We start from the raw sequence: 6,433 nt of genomic DNA, 5'->3' as shown, positions 1-6,433 counted from the left end.
CCATTAATAGTGTCAGGGACAGGCTCCCTCTTATGGCATGGTTCTCAAGCTGGGCTAGTCATTGGCTGATCTTTTCCTCCAATTCTGCTCCATCTTTTACCCCTGCATATCATGTAAGCAAGACAAATTGTAGGTCTAAGGTTTTGTGACTGGGTTTTTGTCCCAATTCCTCCATCAGAAGGATTGCCTGGTTATAGGAGATAGCTGGTCAGGTTCCATATCCTACACAGGTAGGGTCTTAGCTAGGGTCACTCTCATTGATTCCTGGGAGTTTTCATTGTTCTAGGTTCCTAGCTTGTTCCAGAGATGCCTCCCCTAAACCAGTTCTCTCTCCCTCCATTTTCCGCTGACCTGCTCCTTCCTGCTCCTATCAACACTACTCCTCTACCCAGTCCCACCCACTGCAATGTCTAATCTATTTCTGCTTCTCATGGAGAATCAATCACTTCACCTTGAGCCCTCCTTGTTACTTAGCTTCTTTCGGTCTGTGGATAGTAGCATGGTTACTGACTTATAAGTGGATATTAGTACTTTATGACTAATAACCACTTATAAGTCAGTACTACCATGTGTGTCTTTCAGGGTCTGGGTTATCTCACTCAGGATGATCTTTTCTAGTTCCATCCATTTGCCTGCAAATTGTATGATGTCCTTAAAATTTAGTACCTGAGTAGTATTCCGAGGTGTAAATCTACCACATTTTCTTTATCTGTTCTTTGGTTGAGGGTCATATAAGTTGTTTCCAGTTTCTGGCTATTATGAATAAAGCTGCTATGAATATAGTTGAGCAAGTTCAAAGCACCACAAGGTCTTTCTCTAATGAAGTAGATCCAGATTACTCAGATTCTTTGGAACATGTTGAGCATGTTATTCCAATGTAAGGAAGACTTGCAGACAATCTTACTATCACACTGCTGGCTCGATACCGTGAACTACCCTTTCCTGACATAGTTCCTGTCCCAATCTCCACAGTCAGCATGTATAGTCTATGAGAATAATCTATGTTTTAGTTTTAAATTTTTATTTGAATATTTTATTATCTTCTCATTTTTTGAATATTTTCTGTGAATTTTGTTTTAAACACAGTTGGAATTATATTTTGAAGAATTTTTATTGTGACTGACTTATATATGTTGGATAAATTCATAAGAGGTTCCATGTCACTCTTAGAACCCCATTAATTGCTCTTTCTCATTTACTTTGAGGTATTTCTGATTCTTTGTATAATAACTCAGTTTCAACTGAATGCTGACTGTCTAGGCTATTGTACTACAAAGTTACAGATACTTTTCAAAGTTATGTGGTCACCAAGCCCCTTTGATACCACTCTGCCACAAACGGGAAGTTATGGCTTTGTATCCACAAGTATAAAATTTAGATTATGAGGATGAGGATACAGGCTCCTCATGAGTAAATGTGAAAGAAGCTCAGAGATAACCCATCTCCTCAGTGATACCATTCCTGCTGTGATAGGAGGAATAGTTTAATCTCATCTGAACTCATTAGTATCGATCAATATTGAGTGTCTGGTTGGCCTTTTTGATGAAAGCTGCTGGAGCAAGCTCCCTACTTGGCTTCTCTGTTTCTGTAGCAGCAGGCTCAGGGATTTTCTTGTCTCAGACTGAAAAGATGTAAATATAGGTGATCCATTCACCTTTTGCTTAACAGAATAGAGGTTGGGTTCAGTTTGTTACTGTGGTGGTTAGCTGAGATAGAGGAACTATTATTGAAATATTACAGAGCCCTTTTTTCCTTGACCACTCTTTTCTTAGACTATACTTTATCTTTTAAAATAATAAAATTAAAAATAAAAACGCAGGTGTCGGGAGTGAGGCTGCGATGAGCGAGGCATTGACAGGGACTCGTGGGGCCATCCAAGCGCGGACCCTCTGCACCACACTGCCAGCGAGCCTCATGCTCAGTCCTCCCTGTGCCTGTTTTCACCATGGAGGCTAGGTTGCCACCACTTCCGCAGGGCTCCCTGAGGATGGATAACCGCGATGCTGAGGCGGAGCCACCATGCCTTTCCCCCCCCCGCAGTCCCGCCCTGCGCCGGGCTCGGTCAGCATGAATTCCTGGTTCATTCTTGTTCTGTTTGGCAGTGGTCTAGTACATGTTAGTGCCAACAATGCCACTACAGTTTCACCTTCTTTAGGAATTACAAGATTAATTAAAACGTCAACAACAGAATCGGTTAAGGAAGAGAATAAAACTTCAAATCCTACCTCCTCAGTAAATTCCCTTTCTGAGGCACCAACATTCAGCCCAAATCTAACTCTGGAACCCACCTATGTGACTACTGTAAATTCTTCACGCTCTGACAATGGGACCAAGAGAGCAGGCAGCACGGACTCTGGGGGAACTACCACCTCACCAAATGGAACATGGCTTACTGATGACCCGTTCACAGATGCCAGAACAGAACCCTGGAATGGGAATTTCAGCACTGCAGCAACCACCCCAGAAACATTTCCTCCTGCAGATGAGACAGCAATTATTGAGGTGATGGTGGCCCTGTCCTCTCTGCTAGTAATTGTGTTTTTTATCATAGTTCTGTACATGTTAAGGTTTAAGAAATACAAGCAAGCTGGAGCCATTCCAATTCTTTCCGCCTGTCAAATGGATTCACAGAGGATGTGGAGCCCCAAAGTGTGCCGTTTCTGGCCAGGTCTCCAAGCACCAACAGGAAGTGCCCACCACTGCCTGTGGACAAGCTGGAAGAGGAGACTAACAGAAGAATGGCTGATGACAATAAGCTCTTCAGAGAGGAATTCAACGCTCCACCTGCTTGTCCTATCCAGGCCACCTGTGAGGCTGCCTCCAAGGAGGAAAACAGGGGAAAAAAATTGATATGTAAACAACCTGCCCTATGACCACTCTAGAGTGCATCTGTTGAAGGGGTTATAGATTCTGATTACTTCGATGCTTCATTCATTAATGGCTACCAAGAAAAGAACAAATTCATTGCTGCACAAGGACCAAAAGAAGAAACAATGAATGATTTCAGAAGAATTATCTGGGAACAAAACACAGCTACCATCGTTATGGTGACTAACCTGAAGGAGAGAAAGGAGTGTAAATGTGCCCAATACTGCCAGACCATGGTTGCTGGACCTATGGGAATGTTCGTGTGTCTGTGAGGACATGACTGTCTGGTGGACTACACAGTACGGAAATTCTGCATTCAGGAGGTGGGCAACAAGACCAACAGAAAACCACAGCACCTTATCATTTAGTTCCGTTTTACCAGCTGGCCAGACTTTGGTGACTTTCACCCCAATTGGCATGCTCAAGTTCCTCAAGAAGGTGAAAGCCTGTAACCCTCAGTATGTAGGGGCTATCGTGGTCCACTGCAGTGCAGGTATAGGTGCATCGGCACATTTGTTGTCATTGATGCCATGCTGGACACCAACACCAGTGAGAACAAGAGTCGGCAAATCCGACAGTTCCACTTCCATGGCTGGCCAGAGGCAGGCATCCCCAGTGATGGGAAGGGCATGATTAACATCACTGCAGCAGTGCAGAAGAAGCAGCAGCAGTCAAGGACCATCCCATCACTGTGCACTACAGCACTGGGGCAGGAAGGAACTTTGTGCCTTGAGTACAGTCCTGGAGTGTGTAAAAGCAGAAGGAATTTGGCATGTCTTCCAAACTGTCAAGAGCCTGTGCCTACAGAGGCTACACATGTCCAGACACTGGAACAGTATGAATTCTGCTACAAGGTGGGGCAGGAGTACATTGATGCCTTCTCAGACTATGTCAACTTCAAGTAACATGACAGGCCCACAGACAGGAGAATTGCCTTTGCTATTTTGTAATATTCTGTTTTGTTAATATACCCCAAATTGTATATATCTTATAACTGTTTTAGAAATGGCACATATTCTTTATATGTACATAATATTAATATACATAATATTAATATACATAATATTACTTTAATATACATAATATTACTGATTAGGTAGAGATTTTGTGTTAGCACTGATAGTCCTTTTTCCAGTGTTTTATTGGGGAATTAAATAGTGTGATATTTGGACTGATATCATGAAACCCTGAGCTTGAAAATTGGGCTGGATTATTCTTTGCTTCAAACGTCTTTTCCTAAAGAAGGTAAATATAAGACTCATTCCAGGTAGCTTGGTGCCGACTAAAACAAAGCACAGTGTTCCCAGTGCTCTTGAGGAAGCAGTTGTCTTACTGTCCCCATCCAGCCTGTTTCCCTCCTTGTACTGTAAATATCCTTCCCCTTTCCAGTCCATATTTTAAAAATAACTATATATATTTATCAAGGGAAATATATTAAAGCAAATCAGCTTTTTAGCAGTAAAGAGATTCCTCACTGAAATTTTATATAGCTTGGAAGATATAGTAAGTTTAAGTACATATTATTTTCTAAAATGTGCAAGCTGAAACAGTCCATCCTATATGCAAAATTACATAGCATTTATGTTATTAGATAAATCTAAAATAACAATGTAGAGTTAAAAAAAAATGAATAGCAGCTTAGGGGCAGTAATGCATGCCTGTAATCCCTGCATGTGGGGAGACAGAGGCAGTTGGATCCCTGTGAGTTCCAAAAAAGCCTGGTCTACAAAATGAGTCCAGGACAACCAAGGTTACAAAGAGAAATCCTGTCTCATAAAACCAAACCAAAAAAAAAAAAAAAGAGTAGTATCATTAATATCAACTTAAAAGACATAACTTACTGTTTACATTATTTTTGAGCATACATTGTATGTTTACAAACATTATAACTTCTAAAAGCTACAAATTAACTTTAATAAAATTTACACTGTAAACATTCTTAAATCAAAATGTAATTGTACATCTTGTTGCTCTCCAGTAAATATACTAAAGAAGTGTCAACTTAATTAACTTTTAGTCAATTTTATATTATTTTCCATTATGTCTGTCAATAGCATGAAGCCAAAACTTCTTTGCTCTGTTTCAGATATTAATACTTAATCAGCTACATCCACCACACGTACCTTTTAGAGGCTTATGGTTCATCTCAATACTTGAATCAACACATGGAGTGTTGGAGGCTTTTTCTGAAGCCCTGATGTATGGGGAAGAAAAACAGCTCATTCTAAAAGCAGGCGCATGTTTGACAGAGCCAGCAATGGCCTGGAGCCAGAGCCTTGGGAGATCTGAGATTTCATATCCTGAGAAACCATGCTTGTTCAGCTTACAGGACTTTGGCTATCAGTCTCATGGCTGCTGTGTTCTCAGTCTGTAATGATTTTGAGATACACTGTATTCCTCTTGTATAATATTATTTGGTTGACCTCCCATATCTTGTGCAAGACATCTGGACCCCAAACTTTCTTTTCTTCACTGTCTTCTATACTCTTTACTTTATGACTTCTCGTCTTCTCTCTTTGGATCCTGTCACTGAAAAATGACTTACTGGTCCAGGTCACTGGAGTGTTGTGTGTAGTAGGTCAAGTTAAATGATAAAACTCTCTGAAGAAGAACTTACACACACCCATGGTTTTGTCTTTATATATTTGCCTACGGATTCCCTACTCAGTAATTTTACCTGCTGGCTTTGCTTTAATTGAAATTTCTTCTCTAAAATAATTGAGAAAAAAAAAAGCCCTTGCATATGACCTCTTTGCTTCGTATCTTATTCACATCTCTTTTGTGTTGTCATTATGCATTATAGTGTCTCTGTAATACAACTCTGAAAAGCACAACTTTCTATACTGGATTATTGTTGTTTAGGTACATAAACATAAAACATCACTGGGCATGAAGTGAGTGGTACCCATTTGATAAAGTAAAAACTAAGATACATCAGAGAAGCTAGACATGAGGGTACCATCCATGACAACCATAATTCTTTTGACTGAAGAAAGATTAATGGACACTTAATTAAAAATTGGAAATCTATAGAATTGCTACATAATTATTTATAAAATTTTTAGATCTATTAAATTATGAGCACAAATTAAAGGTAAAATATACAATAGCCAATTGATTCAGTCCTTTATAAGTATTAATACTTAACAAATAGTAATCACTGAAACAAAATATTTTCTTTCAAAATTATAATTTCATATTGTACATACAAGAAAATAAAAAAAGACAAGAAATAATCAAATAAAATCACAGCTTGTCTAATTTTTTTTCTATTGAGATGTTAAAACACCATGACCAAAACAACTTATAAAGGAAATATTTTATTTAGGAGCTCACAATTCTAGAGGCTTAGAGTCTATGACTATCATGGTGGCAAGCATGAAAGCAGGCAGGCAAGGATGGTACTAGAGCATTTATTGAGGAAAGAGAGAGACTAGAAATGGCATGGACCTTTGAAACCTCAAGGACCACTCCTAGTGACACAACTTCTCCTTCAAAGCCACACCTCCTAATCCATCCCACACAGTTCAACAACAACTGAAACAACAGAAAGCTTACAAATGCA

The 6,433-nt window shown here is 39.6% G+C and overlaps 1 pseudogene; it reads left to right on the top strand.

Moving 5' to 3' along the window:
• The first annotated feature begins 2,058 nt into the window (after positions 1 to 2,058).
• Positions 2,059 to 3,773, top strand: LOC129692149 (receptor-type tyrosine-protein phosphatase alpha-like; annotated as a pseudogene).
• The last annotated feature ends 2,660 nt before the right edge of the window (positions 3,774 to 6,433 follow it).

This window comes from Psammomys obesus, unplaced genomic scaffold, assembly GCF_907164565.1.
Source record: "Psammomys obesus unplaced genomic scaffold, mPsaObe1.curated_primary_1811, whole genome shotgun sequence".
NCBI lineage: Eukaryota > Metazoa > Chordata > Mammalia > Rodentia > Muridae > Psammomys > Psammomys obesus.
This window is presented reverse-complemented; position numbering and strand designations above follow the sequence as displayed.